Below are 22,769 nucleotides of genomic sequence, written 5' to 3' on the forward strand. Positions count from 1 at the left end.
CTTGGGGTGATGGCCAGTATCTTTTGATGACTTGGGTTTGAACAGAACGTGGTGAGAGATAAGGCCAATCAGTTGGACAAGGGCCAAATGATGGGGCTGTTTGTATGCCAAGCCCTCTGTCTCCACCAGTTTATGTCTTACCTGCTTCCACCCACTCCAAACCAGGCTCTGCTCCTACACCTCACTACAAGTCTCTGACAAAGGCTGCTCATGTTGTTAGATATTTTAGAACCTTCTAGGACACCGTGGTTTCCTCGGTTGAACACTCACCTCAAGCATCTCCTTGGTGCGGGTGGCACCTCAGCTATGGTCTGCCCTTTGCTGCTTTGCCTGCCCTGCTCCCTCTCCCGACCCCGCCTCCCTCCCTGCCCCTGTCCCCGGCTTCTGTGCCAGGCTCTGTTCTTTCCCGTACTCTGCACCTCTTCCTGGCTGTGCCTCTGCTTCATGGCTTCAGTTCTTATCTAGAAGCTGCTGGCTCACACGTCTTTACATCTAGCCCTAATTGCTTTTATGTTTTCAAATCTATACCCATATTTGCTTCTCGTGGTGATATATATTTTTTTTTTTTTTGCTTTTTTTTTGGCCACACCTGTGGCAAATGGAAGTTCCCAGGCCAGGGGTCTGATCACAGCTCTTGCTGCCTATGCATGCCACAGCCACAGCCACAGCAACACCAGACCCTATGCCATAGCTTGCGGCAGTGCTGGATTTAACTCACTGAGTGAGGCCAGAGATCAAACCTGCATCCTCACAGACACATTTGGAGTTCTCTGGTGGCTTGGCAGTTAAGAATCTGGCGTTGTCACTGCTGTGGCTTGCGTCACTGCTGTGTTTCAGGTTGGATCCCTGGCCTGGGAACTTCTCATGCTGCAGGCGAGGCCGCCCCCTCCGCCCCCCTCACCCCCGCCAAAAAATGGAAATCCCACTGTGGCTCGGTAGGTTAAGAACCTGACATGGTGCCTGTGAAGATGCAGGTTTGACCCCTGGCCTCACTCAGTGGGTTAAGTATCTGGTGTTGCTGTGGCTGTGGCTATGGTGTGGGCTGGTAGCTGTAACCCAGATTGACCCCTAGCCTGGGAACCTCCATATGCCACAGGTGCGGCCATAAAAAGGAAAAAAGTATAACGAATAGTACTAAGCTTAATTGCTAAGTTTCTTAAGTAAGGAGAAAGTTTGTCTTTGTAGAAACACAATAATTGTCGTATTTGCTTAAAAATGTGTGTAACTCTGTCTGCCTCATAAAATACCTGAAAGGACTAAAGTGTGTGTGTAATTTTATGCCATAAGCATCCTAATTAAAAAAAATGCTCTCAGAACTTGAATTTGAAAATTTTAAGTAATTGAGCACTTATATACCCTCCAAATTAATTGAAAATGTCAACACTTTGTATATTTTTATACATAATTTTTTTACTAAACCATATGAAAATAAGTTGTACACATATTATACCTCATCTTTCAGTACCAAACTGCTATTTATTTCAGTTCCTATTAACTTGATACATCATGTAATAAATAAGAAAGTAGTTACATCTGTGGTAGATATTAATGCACTATATCAATAATTCCGTATGTGAATGGTCTAATACAGCAATTAAAAGAAAAATACTGTTTGAATGGATTTTTTAAAAAAGAACTGACTGTATGTTATCTACAAGAAACCCACTTTAAATATAATATAATTTAGATTAAAAGTAAAGTGATGGAGAAAGATATATCATGCTAACATGTATTAAAAAAACTAGAGTAACTATATTAATTTCAGAACAAGGAAAATGATAAGGGATAGAAAAGGCCATTGCATAATGATAAGGAGGTTAATTCTCCAAGATGAGGTAACAATTCTTAATGTCTATAACCTAGCAGTAGAGCATCATATTTTGAGGGAGAAGCTGAGAGAACTGAAAGGAGAAATAGACTAATACACTGTCGTGCTTGGAGACTTCAGTACCCCTCTGTCAATAATTGACAGAAGAACCATCAGGCAGAAAAATCAGTAAGGACATAGTTGAACTGAAGAGCACCACTGATCAACTGTATCTAATCATGTTTGTAGAAGACTCCATCCAACAGCCCGAGAATAAACATTCATCTCAAGCTCCATTGTCTTCATAAAGGCACAATAACTATCATATTTTCTTAAAAATGTGTATATGTGTACAAGGTAAACTACATAGTAGGCCACAAAACACACCTCAACAAATTTAAAGAAATCCTTCAAAGTCTATTCTCAAAACAACAATGATTTAAACTAGAAGTCAATAACAGAAAGATAGCTAGAATAGCCCCCAAATATTTAGATGTTAAACAAAAACCTTTTTCTTTTTAGGGCTGTACTCATGGCATATGGGAGTTCCCAGGCTAGGGGTTGAATAGGAGCTACAGCTGCCAACCTACAAGACAGCCACAGCAACGTGGGGTCAGAGCTGCATCTGTGATCTACAGCACAGCTCATGGCAACACCAGATCCTTAACCCACTGAGTGAGGCCAGGGATCGAACCCGAATCTTCATGGATCCTAGTTGTGTTCATTAGCCACTGAGCCTTGAAGGGAATGCCACAAAAAAACTTCTAAATAAGACATAGTTCAAAGAACTCTCAAGAGAATTAAAAAATATCTTGAACTGAATGAAAATGAAAATACAAATGATCAAACTTTGTGGAAAGCAGTGCTTAGAGGAAAATTTATAGTATTGAATGAATATTTTAGAAGAGAAGAAAGATCCAAAGTAAAAAAACTATGCTTTCACCTTGGGAAAAAAAAAGAAAAAAAAAGAAAACTTGAAGCAAGTAGAAGAGAAGAAGTAATAAAAATTAGAGCAGAAATCAATGAAATTGCAAACAGGAAAACAGTAGAAAAAGTCAATGAAACTAAATGCTGATTCTATGCAAAAATCAATAAAATTGATAAACTTCTGGCCAGGAAAACCAAGAAAAAAAGAAGATGCAAATTACTAATATCGTTAAGTGAAAGTGGGACCATCCCTATTGATCCTAAGGGCATTAGAAGGATAATAAAGGAATATTGTGAACAACTCTATGTCAAAAAATTTGATAATTTACATAAAATAGGTTAATCCCTTGAAAGATACAATCTACCAAAACTCACACAGGAGAAATCATTGGTTAAACCAAACATTTAAAGAAGATACGATACCAATTTTCTACAATTTCTCCCAGAAAACGGAAGCTGCGGGAAAACTTCCTAACTCATTCTATAGGGCCAGCATTGCCCTAAATACCAAAGCCAGCTGAAGATATTATGAGAAAAAGAAACTACTGACCAGTATCCTTCACAAACTTAAGTGCAAAAATCTTGAACAAAATATGAGCTAAGCAAATCCAACAAAGTATGCCACAACCACATGAGATCAGTCCCAAGTATTCAAGGCTGGTTCAACGTTTGAAAATCAGTCAATGTAGTGAAATCAGTCAATTGTAAATTGGTGAAACCGCTGTAGAAAACAGTATGGAGATGCCTCAGAAAACTAAATGTAGAATGACCATTTGATCCAGCAATCCCACTCCTGGGCATCTATCCAGAGAAAACCATGACTCAAAACACATGTACTCCGATGTTCATTGCAGCACTATTTGTAATAGCCAAGATGTGGAAACAACCTAAATGCCCATTGACAGAGGAGTGGATCAAGAAGATGTTGTACATGTACACAATGGAATATTACTCAGCCATTAAAAGGAACGAAATACCGGCATTTTCAGCAACGTGGATGGACCTAGAAATTATCATGCTAAGTGAAGTCAGCCATACAATGAGACACCAGCATCAAACGCTTTCACTGACATGTGGAATCTGAAAAAAGGACAGACTGAACTTCCTTGCAGAACAGATACTGACTCAGAGTTTGGGAGGTGGGGGGATGTGCTGGGGTTGTGGGATGGAAATCCTATGAAATTGGATTGTGATGATCATTGTACAACTGCAAATGTAATAAATTCATTGAGTAATAAAAGAATTAAATAAGCATAAAGGAAAAGAAAAAATCAGTCAATGTAATCTATCATATCAACAGGCTAGAGAAGAAAAATTATATCATCATCTCAATGCATTTGACAAAATTCAACACCTATGACAAAAAATTGACAGTCATGATAAAAACTCTGAGCAAACAAGAATAAAGGAAACTCTCTACGGCTACCCTGGTATATTTAAGGATGAGAAACTAGGTCTTTTCTCCCAAGACTAAGGCAAGGCTGTCTTCTCCCACTGCTCCTTATCATCACCCTAGAAGTTCCACTGCTCCTTACCATCATCCTGGAAGTCCTAGCTGATGTCACTAAGAAAGAAGAGGAGACAGAGTTGAGAAGGAAGAAATAAAATGCCTTTGTTCGAAGATGCCACAATTATCTGTGTAGAAAAATCCCAGAGAATCAACAAAAAGCTCCCAGAACTAATAAGCAATTATAGCCAGGTTGCAAGAGTCAAGGTTAATACACACAAGTCAATTGCTTTCCTACGTACCAGCCAGTGGGAGCCCTTCAGGCTGCCTCCTCTGTCTTTGGGCGTGATCCCATTAAACTCTGAATGCTGCTTTTACTGCTTCCTGTCAAGCACGGTGTGTTGTATACTTTCACTGCCCAGAGCTGGAAGCAGCTATTTCTTCAAAGAGCCTGGTTTGTTCTAGTGGAAAATAGCATTTTACAAGCAAGATCTGAATATTAGATGCCCTTATAAGTAGGAAGTAATTAGCCACGGAGTCCTTCAGGGGGCAGAACTAAGAAATGTTTTTCTATTGTGATTTTCTGTTTATATATATGTATATATATGTGCGTGTATATATATGTGTACACGTACATATATATATATATATATTTTTAGGGCTGCACCTGTGCCATATGGAGGTTCTCAGGCTAGGAGTTGAATCAGAGCTATAGCTGCTGGCCTATGCCACTGCCACAGCAACATCAGAGCCAAGCTGTGACCTACACCACAGCTCATGGCAATGCTGGATCCTTAACCCACTGAGTGAGGCCAGGGATTGAACCTGAGTCCTCATGGAAGCTAGTCAGTTTCTTTTCCACTGAGCCATGATGGGAACTCCAAGTATTTATATTTTTAATTCAAACCTAGTATCAACAAACTGGTACAACTGCTGAGGAAGACAGTGTGAAAATTCTTCAAAAAATTAAAAATAGAACTAGCATGTCATTCAGCAGTCCTGCTTCTGGTGCATATCCACAGGAACCGAGATCAGAATCCCAAAGACTGATTTTTCTTAGTATCTCTTTTCAACGTTTGTGTTAGTTTTCTTGGAGTGATTATCTTAGTACATAATCTTGGCACTTCTGAATCTTGGTGCTGATTTGTTTTATCTCACAGCAATTATTATTTCAATTGAAATATCATATAGCTGCTAGAATTAAACATACCAAGCTTAAGATTTCTTTTTATTTCTATTTTTTGCCATCGCAAATATTCCATTGAGAGTGTAAAATTGGAGCACTTTAGCCAAACTTAACTTGAAATAAATATTCTCTCTGTATTTCTCTTATCATTTTGTATATGGCAAAGTCCATTGTCATTATTATTATTATTATTAGGCCACACTCAGCATATGGAAGTTTCTAGGGCCAGGGATCAAACCTGTGCCTCACCATCGACCCAAGCATTCGGATCCTTAAGCCACTGTGTCACAGCAGGAACTCCTCCATTATTTTTCTATTTTTATTCCATTTTAGCTTTGCTGTTTTATTCTTTATTTAATCATATTTTTGGATATTTTAATTGTTAGCACAGGTAAAAAGTTAAATTACATTAAAAAAAATTCCCCCAGAAGACTTGTTTACATCCTTTTTTTTCCTCCATCCATTTTCTACCCACCCCCTTATATAATGGTTTCTGGTTTATCATGCTTTTGTTTCCTTTTGCAAAAATAAACATATGTATGTATGCATACATATATATACACATACATATATATATGTAGCTGTTCTTTTTATTTCTTATACATGAAATAATAAAATATATACAATATGTGGATGGATTTGGTCTTTTGTTTTCACTTGATAAATGTTATCAGTCACTGTATAAAATTGTATGGAGATCTCATTTTCATGGCCTCATGATCTCTATGTGTGACTGTGTTTTAATAGTTTTTATTCAGCTCCTACCAATAAACAGTTGAGTAGGTTTCAGTAATTTGCTATTTAAAAAATTATGAAATAATCTTGTGCCTATGTTGTTTTATTAGAAGTGGGCTTACAGTGTCAAATGGTAGACGTATGTTTAATTTTTTGTACATGACGAATCCCGTTCTCTAAAAGCAGTGTCCTCAATAGCAACGCACGGGGGCGCTGTTTCCATTCAGCGTCCACAACGGATTACGTTGAAAGGATTTTCCCTCAGGCTGGCAGGTTAGAAAGCATATTAATGTGCATCGTTTTTCTTATGAGTATAGTTTATTATCTTTTTGTGTGTTTGAGTTATTTAAATCTTTTAAATATGTGCCCTCTGGTCCAGGCTTTTGCCCATTTTACAATTGAAGTTTTGTTTTGCTTCTCAAATCTTAATCCCCTTTCAGTATTAGTTTTAGAAACTCTCTCTCTTTTTTTTTTTTTTTTTTAGGGCCACACCCATGGTTTATGGAGGTTCCCAGACTAGGGGTCTGATGGGAGCTGCAGCTGCCGGCCTACACCACAGCCACAGCAACATGGGATCTGAGCCTCGTCTGCGACCTATACCACAGCTCACGACAACGCCAGATCCTTAACCCACTGGGCAAGGCCAGGGACCAAACCCTGTGTCCTCATGGATGCTAGTGAAGTTCATTAACTACTGAGCTACGGCAGGAACTCTGAAACTTTTTTCTCTTTTTCTGGACTTAGATATGTAATTTTTTTGTCATGTAAAGTTTTATTGTTTTAAAAAATTTATTGTTTTTGTATTGTTTCTGGATTTTGAGTCCTAGTTAGAAAGACTTCTACTTTTGCCATGAAATACATTCATATTGTTTTGTCATCATAAATTATTTGAAAGTGAATTTGTATAATACACGAAATTTATATCTGCAGTTAGTTCTACTGCCGGGCCTTCTATTTTTTGCTCCTGTTGGACTGTTAATGTGCTAACACTGCACTGGTTTGGTTATTTATCACGTGTTTCAAGGACAAGTGATGGCCTGTCTCTTTCTCTAGGGCATATCCAGCTCTTTTTGTTTATTTATGTTTCTCTGTGAACTTTAGAATCAGCTTATAAACCTCTAGAAAAATGTTGGTATGTTTATTGGGATCACATTAAATGTATGTGTTAACCAGGGAAAATAGCATATTTTGGTTTGGAGATGCCTGATCTAAGGTCTTTTCTTTCCTATCATGCACGTTTGCGAGTTTTCAGTTGTTTTCTTTTTTCTGTCACTATTATATATGGGGTATTTACTACTTATTTTTTGTGCAAAGGCAACCGATATTCTATGCTAATTTTATATTTTGTAATAGTATTAACGTCTCTGTTGTTTGTAATAATTCTGACATTGATTCTTTTGCAGTTTCCAGCATCTGGAATTGTAATATCAGTGCACTTTGTTTCTTGTATTTAAGAAGATAGCCATGGAGTTTCCTAATGGCTCAGTGGCTTAAGGATCCAGCATTCGCTACTGTGACATGGTTGGATCCTTGGCCAGGGAACTTCCATGTGCTGTGGGAAGTTCCACAACCAAAAAAAAAAAAAAAAAAAAAAGATAATTAGGATATTACTCCTGAGAGCTATTAGATGGTGCATTCAGTTTGCTAATATTTTTGTTAATTTCTGTGTGATATTCATAGGTAAGGTTAGTTTATTGCTTTTTGTGAAATTTTTCTCAAGTAGAGCTGTTAATACTTGATTTGAATAACAGGTGACTGAACATGAGGGTGGAGGAGTGGGTTTTGATGGCTTATTTGTTTCTTATTTTTTTTTTAGAGCCACACCTGCAGCATATGAAGGTTCCCAGGTCTAATCCAAACTGTAGCTGCCAGCCTACGACCACAGCTACAGCAATGCCAGATCCAAGCCACATTTTCGACCTACACCACAGCTCACGGCAACGCTGGATCGTTAACCCACTGGGTGAGGTCAGGGATCGAACCTGCATCCTCATGGATCCTAGTCGTGTTCGTTAACCACTGAGCCACTATGGGGAACTCCTCTTTTTTGGTCTTTAATAAATATGGCCTTTGGGGCAGGTCTTTAGACTTTATGACACTCCAGTTTTTCTAAGACCCTTGACTTCTTGCTTCTTTCCCTTTACTCCCTGGTCAAGTGGCTCCTCTGATCACTTTCCCAGCCTCTTTCCTTCAGTCTCTGGAGCCAGGGCTCTGAGCCCCGGGCTCAGGCAGGTTTCCATCAAGCTGCTGCCCTGGCCTTCCTGTCCTCCTCCTGCCCCCTCCCCCTTCCTTCCCCCCATCTGCCCCCTCCCCTTTCCTGCCCCTCCTCCTGTCCCCCCTCCTCTTCCTGCCCCCCTCCCTTTCTGCCTCCCTCCCTTCCTGCTCCTCTCCCTTCTGTCCCCTCCCTCTTCTGTCCCTTCCCCCTTCTGTCCTCTCCCCTTTCCTGCCCCCCTCCTGCCCCTACTGCTTCTGTCCACTCCTCCTCCTGCCCCTCCCCCTTCTGTCCCCTCCTCCTGTCCCCTCCCCCAGCCCCTGGTCTGTGAAACCCTCTCTTCTGCAAAGTGGACCCTGCAGCTGACTTTGCTGTAGCATCCCCACTTCATTGTAAACTGAAGTTGCTGATATTCTCTTTCTCCTACTTGGGGCATAGGTTCTGTTCCAGATGATTTTTTTTCCTCTTTCTGGAGCTCCTTAGTTCCACACTGCAGTTTAAAGTACTGATTTGGAAGTTCTGACTAGTCTCCATGAGGATGCAGATTTGATCCCTGGCCTCACTTAGTGGGTTGAGGATCCAGTATTACCATGAGCTGTGGCTCGGATCCCACATTGCTGTGGCTATCATATATGCTGGCAGCTGTAGCCTGGGAACTTCCATATCCTGTGGGTGCCTCCCTAAAAAGCAGATAAATAAATGAAGTCCTGATTTAAGATATGTGATACCTATGCTAATTTATATTTAATAAGATTTTGTGTGTTTTCCAGGTACTCAACAAGAATGAGCTTCGCACATCCGATAAGCTAGCATTTTCAAGAACCTGTATCCTTGCAGCAATTGTAAGTACCATAATCTTCCTTATTGAATCACTGATGTTGAAACCAGGCAGGGCCCTGTGGGCTCCTGGGAGCAAAAGCCTTTCTGTGCCCTTTTTTTCTTTTTTTTTTTTTTTTCAGTTTTCTTTTTTTTTTATTTTCCCACTGTACAGCAAGGGGGTCAGGTTATCCTTACATGTATACATTGCAATTACAGTTTTTCCCCCACCCTTTCTTCTGTTGCAACATGAGTATCTAGACATAGTTCTCAATGCTATTCAGCGGGATCTCCTTGTAAATCTATTCTAGGTTGTGTCTGATAAGCCCAAGCTCCCGATCCCTCCCACTCCCTCCCCCTCCCATCAGGCAACCACAAGTCTCTTCTCCAAGTCCATGCTTTTCTTTTCTGAGGAGATGTTCATTTGTGCTGGATATTAGATTCCAGTTATAAGTGATATCATATGGTATTTGTCTTTGTCTTTCTGGCTCATTTCACTCAGGATGAGATTCTCTAGTTCCATCCATGTTGCTGCAAATGGCATTATGTCATTCTTTTTTATGGCTGAGTAGTATTCCATTGTGTATATATACCACATCTTCCGAATCCAATCCTCTGTTGATGGACATTTGGGTTGTTTCCATGTCCTGGCTATTGTGAATAGTGCTGCAATGAACATGCGGGTGCATGTGTCTCTTTTAAGTAGAGCTTTGTCCGGATAGATGCCCAAGAGTGGGATTGCGGGGTCATATGGCAGTTCTATGTATAGATTTCTAAGGTATCTCCAAACTGTTCTCCATAGTGGCTGTACCAGTTGACATTCCCACTAGCAGTGCAGGAGGGTTCCCTTTTCTCCACAGCCCCTCCAGCACTTGTTATTTGTGGATTTATTAATGATGGCCATTCTGACTGGTGTGAGGTGGTATCTCATGGTAGTTTTGATTTGCATTTCTCTTATAATCAGCGATGTTGAGCATTTTTTCATGTGTTTGCTGGCCATCTGTGTATCTTCTTTGGAGAAATGTCTATTCAGGTCTTTTGCCCATTTTTCCATTGATTGATTGGCTTTTTTGCTGTTGAGTTGTATAAGTTGCTTATATATTCTAGAGATTAAGCCCTTGTCAGTTGCATCATTTGAAACTCTTTTCTCCCATTCTGAAAGTTGTCTTTTTGTTTTCTTTTTGGTTTCCTTTGCTGTGCAAAAGCTTTTCAGTTTGATGAGGTCCCATGGGTTTATTTTTGCTCTAATTTCTATTGCTTTGGGAGACTGACCTGAGAAAATACTCATGATGTTGATGTCAGAGAGTGTTTTGCCTATGTTTTCTTCTAGGAGTTTGATGGTGTCCTGTCGTATATTTAAGTCTTTCAGCCATTTGGAGTTTATTTTTGTGCATGGTGTGAGGGTGTGTTCTAGTTTCATTGCTTTGCATGCAGCTGTCCAGGTTTCCCAGCAATGCTTGCTGAATAGAATTTCTTTTCCCCATTTTTATGTTCTTGCCTCCCTTGTCAAAGATTAATTGACCATAGGTGTCAGGGTTTATTTCCGGGTTCTCTCTTCTGTTCCATTGGTCTGTCTCTCTGTTTTGATACCAGTACCACACTGTTTTGATGACTGTGGCTTTGTAGTATTTCTTGAAGTCTGGGAGAGTTATGCCTCCTGCTTGGTTTTTGTTTCTCAGGATTGCTTTGGCGATTCTGGGTCTTTTGTTGTTCCATGTAAATGTTTGGATTGTTTGTTCTAGTTCTATGAAAAATGTCATGGGTAATTTGATAGGGATTGCACTGAATCTGTAGATTGCTTTGGGTAGGATGGCCATTTTCACAATATTGATTTTTCCAATCCAGGAACATGGAATATCTTTCTATTTCTTTACATCTTTGATTTCTTTGATTAAGGTTTTATAGTTCTCGGCATATAGGTCCTTTACCTCCTTGGTCAGGTGTATTCCGAGGTATTTGATTTTGTGTGGTACAATTTTAAAAGGTATCGTATTTTTGTATTCCTTTTCTAATATTTCATTGCTGGTATACAGAAATGCCACTGACTTCTGAATGTTAATCTTATATCCTGCCACTTTGCTGAATTTATTAATCAGTTCAAGGAGTTTTGGGGTTGAGTCCTTAGGGTTTTCTATGTATAGTATCATGTCATCTGCATACAGTGACAGTTTTATCTCTTCCTATATGGATGCCTTTTATTTCTTTTGTTTGTCTAATTGCTGTGGCTAAGACTTCCAAAACTATGTTGAAGAGCAGTGGTGAGAGTGGCATCCCTGTGGATGCCCTTTCTTGTTCTTAAGACATGGGACTCATTCAGCCTCCAGGACTTTCCCTGAGCTCCAAGGGGCAGGTTCAGACAGGTGCTGATCAGGGAAGAGAGGGGATGCAGAGACCAGGGAGGAGCCAGTAGCAGGGAGGAAACAATAGCACGGCCTTGGGGCAGGATCCTGGTTCCCTCTCAAGGGATACACCTAATAATATAGGCATCTTATACACCTAAGAGAAAAGTTATATTCCTTATGCTTCTTTTAGAAAGTAGTACTTTAAAATTGAACAGCTTAGAGTCCTTCCTTCTCCTTCTCCCTGGCCTAATTGCACCCTAGACACAATCACCCGTAAGTTAAAGATTAGGCACCCTGAACACAATTGCTTGTGGGCTAAAGATTATTAGCACATGATGTTTTTTAGGAACTTTCCTAGTTCACGCCAGTCTCTGATCAATATGCCTTTTTTGCAAGTAATGTTTTTCTAGGCAATAACCCGCCATCATGATCACGCTGAGGTCTCCTGACTCCAGCTTTGATGACTAAGATTCCCGCAAAGAAAGAAGAATGCATGTTTGTCCCAGTCCTGATTCCTATCTAAAAACCTGTTTCCAGTGGGTGGGGGCACAGTCTTTAGGACATTAGTCTGCTGTGCCTCCCCCCCGCCTTTGCCTGGCAAAGCTGTAAAGCTATTATTACTCCTTCACCCAAGACTCTGTCTCTGCATTTCACTTCGGCCCTGGCAGACAGAGGCCGAATTCCGGCACCCCTGCTACAGTTCAGATAGAAGCATTTAACACACCGTTTTGGGGCATTAAATTGAACCACTGTTTTAAGCTTTGTCGTGCATCTTGAGTGGCTACTCTGTCCTCAGTTGGACACAAACCAGAGTGTCTGGTGGAGCTGGCATGAGGGCAGGGGCAGACAGCTGGAATCCCAGCTCCACCGTGCTGGTTGCTTTGCACCGTCAGCAGGTTGGCTTCTCAGCCTCGGCATCCAGAGCCTAAAAGGAGGACTTTTCTGTTGTGAGGCCTGAGCTGTTGTGTGCAAAGAACTTGTGCATTGCTTGACACAACTGCTGATAGTAATCGGCAGTTGTGACTGTTATTAATTTATGAGATGATCTCAAGGATGTTTAGCTGACATGGGAACTCCCAGAACATATGGTTGAACCTCTCACTTTACAAATAAGAGCAAATCTAATGTTGGTTTAGGTGACTTGCTCAAGGAGAGTAAGAGTCTGTGGTGTGACCCCTACAGTGCAGGCCTCGCCTTTGATCCCAGTCCTCTCCCAGCCTTCCCCACTGTATTGCCGTGTCAGAAATAATTCGAAATCCTTAGATTCACCCGTCAGGATTTCTGTGTGAAATACAACTTCCTTCAGATGAGCAAGTCAGGTTACATAGCTCTGTTGCTGCTGAGCTGCAGTTTGGTGTTTTATTCTGAGATTTCTCACATTCGTGGGTGTCTGTGCAACAAAGACTAACTCGGTATTTGAGGAGACCCCTCCCTGTTGGTCCAGGCTGTGGGATGTGTTTAAGCTCAGATGTGTCGAATGCGCTTTGATTTTTGATTCATAGGACCAACAAATGCTGGATGCCTTTGACTCACACTTTGTTTCTATCTTCAGTGTGGCCCCTTCATCTCAAAAAAACTATTTGCAGTCATTTCCTTAACAAACATGCTTCAAGAAATCTGGATTTTTTTTCCCCAGAAGGCTAAAGGGTCAGGTTATATTATTAAATATGATCTATCATCAAATAGATTTTTAAAATTATTATTGCTTCTGGCTACTTTCCCCCTTTTTTTCCTTTTATATAAGCCATTCCTGAGACAAAGCATTTTCTTCATCCTCTTCTTTATTATTTTGAATTGTGTAATGTTTCAGGTAATTTTTTCTCTCTTGCAGAATCATCACAAAAACCAATTAGTATAAATTCTTTTATAACAACAGCAACAGACAATACTCTTCTCACAGTGATGTTTTTCATCAAATATATTTACAGGTGGTTTATAAAAAATGTGCAAGGGAAAAGTTCGAATTCTCATTTAAATTGCTCACAATTCTCCTCAGTAAATGCCTATTTTGATCATAATTACTAGTCTTACTCATATTGAGTCACACTAATGTTTAAGCCATAGGAACAGGCATTTCTGCTGCTTCTATTTTTAAAGTGTAATTCCATGAACTTGTGGATCACTATTTAAAGAGGATTTTTGGTATCCCAAAACGTAATCTCTAATCCTTGGGATTTTTCATAATTTTAATCATAGCTCTGGAAGTCAATTTTATTTCAGTGTCTCTACAAAACTAAAGTGGAACTTGAAATGCCCAAGATACTTTTGCTTTAAGGTCTGCTTACACTGCCTTCCTTTTAGTGATTCTGACTGTGTATATCCTTTCTAGATGCAGTTCCTTTTTGGGGAAGTCTGGGCTCATTTGGGACATTTTCATAGCCTTGCAAAGAGTGGGGCATTTATTGCTAATTCTGCCGGCGCCCTGATTATTTATGATTAGTATGAGTAGACCTTTTGATACTCCTGTGTTTCTGTAACACAGTCTTTGACCCGCCTCCCCCCCTCAAAAAAAAAAAAAGAACATGGGAAATGAGGAAGAGATATTGAAGAGGGATTTATTAATCTAATTTAAAAATCTTTTTGTCAATTGAAAATTTGGCAAACCACATCCTTTTAAAAAACCACTTCACTGAGGTATAAATGACATTAAGAGCCTGTGTGTATTTAAAGTATGCAAACTGATGGGTTTGGAGATAAGTCTGTACCCATGAAGCCATCATCTCAGCTTGTGCCGTAAATATATCCATCCTTCCAAAAGTTTTCTATGATCATCATAGTCATCATTATTAATAAGAACATAACATGAAGTCTACAAATGGCCAACAGGGACATAAAGAGATGCTCACTATGACTAATCATCAGGGAACTGCAAACACAATGAGAAGACTCCTCACAGCCCGTAGGATGGCTCTCACTGGCAAAAGAGAAAGAGAGAAGTGTTGTGAAGATGTAGAGCAGAGGGCACCCTCGCGCACTATTCACAGGAATGTAAAGCGGTGCAGCCAAGGTGGGAAACAGTATGAGGTTGTCCTCAAATAATTAAAAACAGAACTTCTGGGTCCATCTCACTTCTGGGTATTTATCCAGAGGAACTGAGATCAGAATCTTGAGGAGATGCCTGCACTCCAGAGTCATTGCAGCTTTATCCACGATGGACAAGACACAGAAGCAGCCTTTCCACTGACAGATGTGTGGGCAAAGAAAACGTGGTACTAACACACAGTGAAATAGGGTTCAAGTTTAAAAAGAAGGAAATGCTACTATTTGGGGCAGCATGGATGAATTTGGGGACAGTATGCTAAGAGAAATAAGGCAGACACAGAAGGACTGACACCACTTATAAGAGGAAGTGGAAATAGTCAAACTCAGAGACCCACTGAGTGGAATAGTGGCTGCCTGAGCTGGGCAAGAGGAGCCTGGGGAGCTGTCACTAATCCAAGGGTACAGAGTCGCAGCTATTCCAGACGACCACAACCTAGCCATCTACTGTACTCAGTGGTGTCAAACTGCATTCTGCTTCAAGAATAAATGAGATTTTATGTTACATTACCCTATCTTCTACATCTTGGTTACATAAAGAGAAATTATGTAATTAAACACTGCAAGGTCAGAGAATGAAAGACAAATGTTGTTTTAAGCATAAAAAAAGCATAGTTACTTTATAGCGTCATTAGTTCTTATACTGATGTGTCAGGGCTGTAGATCATGTGGGGAGGAGTGATTATAAGGATTGGAACCTCTGAACCTCCATGTGGGAAAACAGTGATCGTGTATTAGGAGAGTATATATTAAAATGAATGAACTTGTGTGAATGCAGTGAATTTTACCAAAGGTCAAGCTTTCTTCAGCATAATTTTCAGCTTTTTATAGAGCTGAAATGTCTGGTGAGGAAGAGGGTTTCTCCAAGGTGCATCTTTTGTCTGCAGATCACAGAGGACTCGAATGCTTCACTTTTCAGAACAAGAGCAGCTGGTGTGTTCTTAGAAAGCACGGTTTCATGTTTCTAGTGCTTGTCTTGTTAGTCTAGCCTCCTGCTTTCTGTTAATCTCTTTCATCTAAAATTTCTGTCTTGGGAGTTCCCGTCGTGATGCAGTGGTTAATCAATCCGACTAGGAACCATGAGGTTGCAGGTTTGATCCCTGGCCTTGCTCAGTGAGTTAAGGATCTGGCGTTGCCGTGAGCTATAGTGGAGGCTGCAGACATGGCTCGGATCCTGCGTTGCTGTGGCTCTGGCGTAGGCCGGCAGCTACAGCTCCGATTAGACCCCTAGCCTGGGAACCTCCACATGCCGCGGGAGCAGCCCTGGAAAAGGCAAAAAGACAAAAAAATAAATAAATAAATAAATAAAATAAAATAAAATAAAATTTCTGTCTTGGAGTTCCTGTTGTGGCACAGCAGAAATGAATCTGACTAGGATCCATGATGTTGCCGGTTTGATCCCTGGCCTCACTCAGTGGGTTAAGGATCCGGTGTTACCGTGAGCTGTGGTGTAGGTGGCAGATGCGGCTCGGATCTGGAGTGGCTATAGGGCTGTGGTGTAGGCTGGCAGCAACAGCTCCGATTGGACCCCTAGCCTGGAAACCTCCATATGCCAAGGGTGCGGCCAGAAAAAAGCAAAAAATAAAATAAAATTTCTGTCTTTATTCAGCTGATTCAATAGACATATTTTCATTGATTACATTTTTCTTTGCCGATGACTCTATTTTCCCGTCTCCTTAGTGGGCTCCAGAGAGCTCTTTTGTGTATATGTCGCCTCCCGTGTGCTCCTCACAGGACCACAGAACCAGAAGCGCCAGCATCCATTTTAGTCAGGATTTTTTAGCCTGCGTTTCCTCTTCAGTGCTTAACTTTATATTTCTTACTCTTCTTTTCCTTTTGTTGTTTACTTATTTCTGAGCTATTTTATCTGGAGTGTCCTTATTAGACCACAGCAGGCTTCATATTCGACTTAAACCCTATGGGTAGCTCTGTGTCTTACCCATCATCTCCTGCAATTTGGGAAGGAGGCAGAGCAGTGTTGCCGAGAACCTAAGGTGTAAGAAACCACATGGGACTCAGTTTGATGGTACTGAACACGTGGGGCACTGACTAGTCATTTGATCCTGAGCGTCTCATTTCAAAATTCTAAACTTTGATTTCCTTTTGTTGTCCTTTATTTATTTTTTATTTATTTATTTTTGTATTTTTAGAGCCACACTCACAGCATATGGAGGTTCCCAGGCTAGGGGTTAAGTTGGAGTTGCAGCTGTGGGCCTACACCACAGCTCACGGCAATGCCGGATCCTCAACCCACTGAGCAAGGCCAGGGATCAAACCTGCAACCTCCTAGTTACTGGTCAGATTTGTTTCCACTGTGCCACGATGGGAGCTCCAGCCTTCTGTTGTTCTTTAAATGGGGATAGTAATGGTGACTTACCTGGCTGCCTCTGTGATCTAGGATAATATATGTGAAGCATTTGGCAAGAGTAAATCCTGAAATAATAATATTTAAATGCTTATTATATTTGTTATCATTCTTAGCATTATTTTGTAATAATTATTTCAGTAATTACTTTCTGCACAGTTTCTTTAAAGAAACAGCTAATTTTAAGTGGTGTATTTTTAAATACAGAATTAAATTTAGCCAATGACACAAAATAACATTAACTTAATTTCTTTGACCTTTCTTGATCTATTTTAAAGGACCTTCTAATTTTATTTCTCAGTATAAGCCATAACTGGCTGTAAATGCTAAAAAAATCATCTTAAAGATGTAAATATCTCCTGATTATAAAGTTTATATTTCAGAGGTTTTATTAGAGTATCTTATTTTCTTTTCCAGAAACCTAATTAAAATTCTTTAAGAATCTAAAGTTACAGGGAATGGAATAACGAGCATGGTGTTTTTGGATTTATGGATACTGTGAACATCTAAAAATCCTGATGGGAATAGAAGGGTACATGGTACACCTTCTTCTGCTCCTTCGTTGCTGGAAGCCCTGCCTTGGAGCACCCTGGGCTTCATCTGGTGGCAGTGGCGATGGTGCCGAGTCTAGCAGGAGCACCTGAGGTGGAGCAGGTTGGGCAGCTGCCTGTTGCAGACAGGGCTTTACAGGGAGGGGAGGGTTGGCAGGAGGGGTGAGATGGAGCGTGGCCCGGGGCCGGGTGGGCAGAGGAGCCGAGAAAGCAGGGCTGTGTCAGAGGTGGTGCCTGCTGTGCTTCTGTGTCAGCAGGTCCTCCTGGGGGATGGGTGTAACCTGTGCAAGGATGCAGCATCCGCTCGGTGTGGCCGAGACCCTTCCCGGGCGATCTGATCGCTGGTCCTGGCTTCTGCCCATGTGATCCCATGGATCCTGAGTCACACCTCTAATCTCTCAGCAAAAGGTTGTCTGGGCACAGCCTCGGCCTTCTGTTCAGAGCGTTTTCCTGCCAGTGAATTGCCTAATACTTGCATCGTTTGCAATCTAGATAGGGTGAAACTTTTACAAATCATCAACTATCTTATTTTTGCTTAAGGGTCCTTCTGGCCATTCCTCTTTCCTCTTGTGTTTTACGAAAAGCAGCAATGAAAAGCAGGCTGTGCCTTTAATGCATTGCTTCTTAGCTCACTGAGTTCACTGCCTGCAGTTTCCACTTTCCACGCGGCCGGAGGACACAGTTCAGCTGAACTTTCTGCCTCTGTGCCAGGATCACCTTTGGTTTCCAGGTTCCTGCTGAGTCCTTGTCGGAAGTGCCTATAACATCTGTGTTTCCACCTCTTCTGTTCATGATGCCACCTGTGACCTCAGGGACAGGGAAGCTGTGTCTACTGAGCTCGTCACTAAGGAGCCCTGCCTAGCAAGGGCTTTGCATCTGTGCTTCTACCCACAGCCTGTTCAGAGCACTCTAGGCTCTGCTCTCCTGCTTCTCGACATTCTCCCAGCCTCTAACGCAATTCCAAAGCCATCTGCGTTTCCGGGCATGTGTGGCAGTAGTGGTCCTTCCCCAGTTTCCAGCTCCTTCTCAGCTCTTGGCCTGCAGAACCCCGGGCGTCAGAGGCCTTCTCTTGCCTCATCCTGTCTCTGCCTTCTTCAGCCCCCAAAACAACCAGACGTTCTTGAGGGAGACACTGAACAAAGGAGAAGTCACAATGTTTTCCTGTTGCCAGTTCTCTGCAAATCAATTCGTAACTTTGATGTAATTCTAATCAGAATTAGAGAGGACATTTTTATTGTGGGGTTGAGGGAGGAGAGCATGGTTAGAAATGAGCAAGCCAATTCTAAGATCTCTCTGAAGATGCAAACAATTTTTAGAAAGAAATTGGAGGCATATTATTGTCTGACTTTAAAATACTATAAATCTAAAAAAATCAAGGCAGTCTGGCACTGGCATAAGGAGAGATTTTAAACAAAGTATGGCGTCCAGAAATAGTCCTTCACATTTATGTTTGTTTTTTTGACAAACGAATCAGGGTAGTTCGATGGGTTATTGATAGTCTCCTGAACCAATGGAGGAGGAGAAAGAAAACAAATAAAAGGAAATACAAGTCTGACTTCTCACACCTTATACAAAAATTAACTCAGAATGGATCATAGACATCAAAATGGACTCTTGGAGAAGACAGCGTAGAAAAATATGTTTGTGAGCTTGCATCAGGCAAAGATGTTTCAGACAGAACACAGAAAGCATGAAACATACAAACAATGATAAATTAGACTTCATCAAAATGAGAAATGTGTGCTATTTGAAAGATACTGCTTAGAAAAAAAGGACAGGCTGTAGCCAGAGAGAGAACATCTCAATAGCATGTGAAGAGCCTGAATCCAGAATGTGAAAAGGACCTACCATTCAATAGTAAGAAAGCAAATAACCCAACTTAGACATTGGTAAACTATTTGAACAGACATATTTCACCGGAGAAGAAAGACCCAAGGAAAGAAGCACATGAAAAGGTGTTCATTGTTGTGAGTTCTTAGGGAAATGCAAGTCAGAACCACTGTGGGTACCATCTTGCCCTTCGCGGAGTGGCTGGAATTGGAGACTGAGAGTCCCAAGCATAGCAAGATGGGCAGCAGCTGGAGCTCTGACGTTGCTGGGCACGAAGCCATGTGCCACTTTGGGACATGGTTTGGCAGTTTCTTTTAAAGTGAAACACTGAGTGGGACACAGCAAGGTCACTTTTAGGTGTCCTCCCTGAAGAAATAAAAACATATTTCTGCACAAAGATGACCACTTGGATGATTATGGCGTCTTTATTATAACAGCCTTGGATTCGAAACAACCCAAACGTCTCTCAGCTGGTGAGAGGCGAACCAATTAAGGTGCAATCAGACAACGGAGACCCTCAGCAATACCAGGAACGAGCCACTGATGCCCACACGCCATGGGGGAGTGTCAAATGCCTGTGCTCCGTGAAAGGAGCCAGACCCGGAAGGTTCATACCCTAGGAAATGCACAGCTGTAGTGGTGGGAAGCAGGGCAGTGGTTTCCCAGGGGCTGGGGGTGGGCAGGGGCGGCGGGGGCAGGACTGGCTACAGAGGAGGTGAGGGTTTTATTGGAGGTTGTGAAAATATTCTTTGTCATAATCAGACTGGTGGTTAAATGACACATCCATTTATCACAACTGATTTATTTGTATACTTAAAATTGGTGAATATTTATTGTATGTAAATTACATCTCAATAAAGCTGACTGAAAAAGGACAAATATAAATTTCTCATCATTATTTACCCACTTTTTCTCTGAATTTACCCTCATTCCCATTTTCATTTGCCGAATCTGTGACTTTTTATGTAGTAAGTCTTGAAGTCAGACCATAAAATGCCTCCACTGTTGTCTTTTCCCTTCCTCTCAACTCTCCACCCATCACAGCTCTCCGAGGTTCCGACTGGAGTCGTGCTGAATCCATGGATCACTTTGTTGGACGTCTGTCAGCAAACACACCATTCGCATATTCAGACCAGGCTGAATAAAATGGGTACTTTTTGGCAGAGCATTTTAGTTGCATAAACAGTTGGGGTGAAATCAAAGCACACCTTGGGCAGGTAACAGCCTCCCGGGTGTCTTGGTAGAGCCATGGGGAATTTCCTGGGGCCTGAGGGATGGGGGCTGTGGGTCCATACAGCTCCAAGGGCTGCAATCCAATGCTGTTTCCTGAGCAGCATTAAAATTCAGTTCCTAAGCACCTCTCTAGGAATAGTTTTATTCTTTGTTATTTAACCATGTCTTTCCACCTGCCTTTGTGACGAGGTCTGAGATGCATTTGATGGGAAAACAGTAGTGATACCATATTCTCTATGGGTGATACGCACAGCGTCTCCCTGAACCCGCCAGGGGGAAGGCCCCATCTGCCCCACGGCGTTGTCCTTGTTCCTCTATGACCCGCCACCACCCCACAGTGTCATCCTTGTCCCTCGATGACACGACACCCCCTCCCGTCCCCCGCAGGTGTCCCACTCTGGCTGGCCCTCTTTTGAAGGGCTTGGCGGGAAGAGGAGGCTTTGCAGACTTTGCCTCTCTCTTTACCTCATCCTAAATCAGATCTGAACAAAGAGTAACCCTCACTTCGGAAGTGTCCAGGTTTGTTCTTCAGCAGGAAGTGGACGTTAGGTACAGGGGCTCTCAGAGGCCCCCAGGGAGGCCCAGACTCTCTACCGAGAACCTGATGGCAGCCCCGTCCTGGTTGCTGGCAGATCAGAGGCAGGAAGGGCTCGCTGGGACTCCAAGCCAGTGTCTGAAGGGAGAGCTTCCCGGGTCCCAGAAGGTTCTGATGTCATTCTGTAAACAGCAGTTGCTGCCACTTCATCTGGATTGAGATTCTGATTGAATTTCTTTTTCTGACTTGGGTTTTAAGGGGCAACTTGTGGACAGGTGTTCTCAGCTTAGAACTTTCACCGGCCCATGTGGGCTCCGAGTTTCCCAAGCCAGAGGAGCCTGCCTGGCAGTTGCGGGAGGAGGGCGCTGGCCGTTGCCTCCTCCAACACCCCCGGAGCAGGCAGGGCGTGTCTAGAATCGTCTCCATCCAGAAGGCCTTATGGCCCTTGGAAGCTCTGCCAGGCTCGTCTGGGATTTATGTTTCCTTGTGGGTCTCCAAGCCTCTCCTGACCGTCACCAGCCATACACCGCAGACCTTAGTGTGCAAAGTCTGCCTTCATCTGCATATAAGCTGGGCCAGCTTCTAGCCAAATAAACAGTGAATTATTGTAATTATTATAAAGATTTGGGTCCAGGTCCTGAAGAAATGGAGACTGTGAAAGTGTCACCTCTCATGTGCTCCTCTGTGTCCCCGACGCCTGGGCCTCTGGCCTCACTTCCTCACACTCGAGTCCCGAGTCCCGTCCTGATGTTGCAGCACGGGGGTCCCCTGCTCCCTCAGTTCTGGTCTGCCTTGCAGCAGACATTCGCATTGGGCGGGTCTGAGCCTTTGAAAACCAGATCTCTTAAGATATGTGATGTATGGTCAAGAAAAAAAGAATCCAAAAGTTAAAAAAATGCATTTCTGAGAAGGAAGACCTGGGTTATTTAACAAATGTGCGGTTAACAGCTGTATCCTCTCCAGGCCTTGGCGGGCCCCCCTCTGGGCTGGCGCCTCGGAGACCCCGGCCCCTCCCCAGCCGCCTGCACTCTCACCTCCCCTTGGAACGTCTCTTCCTTTCAGGATCTCCTCGCGGGCTCTCACAGAGGAAACCCATCCCCTACCCCTGTCCTTGGTCCTCCCTTCATGTGTCATTATGAACACGTCACATGGCGAGTGATGTGCAACTCAGACCAGCTTAGGGGAGAAGAGGGAACTCCTAGCCAGTGACTTAGCAACAGAGGAGGTAAAACCCCTCAAAACCCAGGACGTTACCCCCAGTCCTGCTGAGATGGGGCAGGGTGGATGGCAGTGACACTGCGCTACGTCAGGGTGCACATGGCCACCGTGGTGTGAGCAATAGTTAAAATTAATCATAACGCATTCACAATGTTAGTCATACAGAACCAGTAAATTGTATTATCAAGGAAGGTTGTACCAAATGGCTGGACCAGTGCCTGGCGGGCATTAAGTGCCACAGAAGCATCGGGGGATGGTCTTGGAGGAGTAAGTGTCCCCCAGGTGCAGGCTGGGGTTCCAGGGAGGAAAGCTGCTTAGGAGGGCACAGCCAGTAGAGGGGGACACGGGGGCTAGTGAGGACAGTGTGAAGGCACGAGGGTGGGGGGCGAGGTGCTGACACAGCCCTCCCCTTCCCCCCCCCCAACTGGCAAGTTCCAGATCACGGGGGCCTATTCTGTGTGCTAAGGTGTCCTGCTGATGAGGAGGGGCTGCAGGTGATTTAATCTGATTTGTCTTTTAGAAAGAT

The 22,769-nt window shown here is 42.5% G+C and overlaps 1 long non-coding RNA gene across 5 annotated transcripts in view; it reads left to right on the forward strand.

Annotated features, from left to right (window-relative positions):
• Positions 1-22,769, forward strand: part of LOC102157622 (uncharacterized) — a 301,905-nt gene that overhangs the window by 46,097 nt on the left and 233,039 nt on the right. For all 5 annotated transcript variants that reach the window (XR_014843841.1, XR_014843842.1, XR_014843843.1 and 2 more), the window contains exon 3: positions 9,085-9,156. This is a non-coding gene — a long non-coding RNA (uncharacterized LOC102157622). The remainder of the gene's footprint in view (positions 1-9,084; positions 9,157-22,769) is intronic.

The sequence above is a fragment of the Sus scrofa genome, chromosome 4 (genome assembly GCF_054392235.1).
Source record: "Sus scrofa isolate SSC_HxYL_T2T_F1_AM1 chromosome 4, Sscrofa_HxYL_maternal_Yorkshire_Landrace_v2.0, whole genome shotgun sequence".
Classification (NCBI taxonomy): Eukaryota; Metazoa; Chordata; class Mammalia; order Artiodactyla; family Suidae; genus Sus; species Sus scrofa.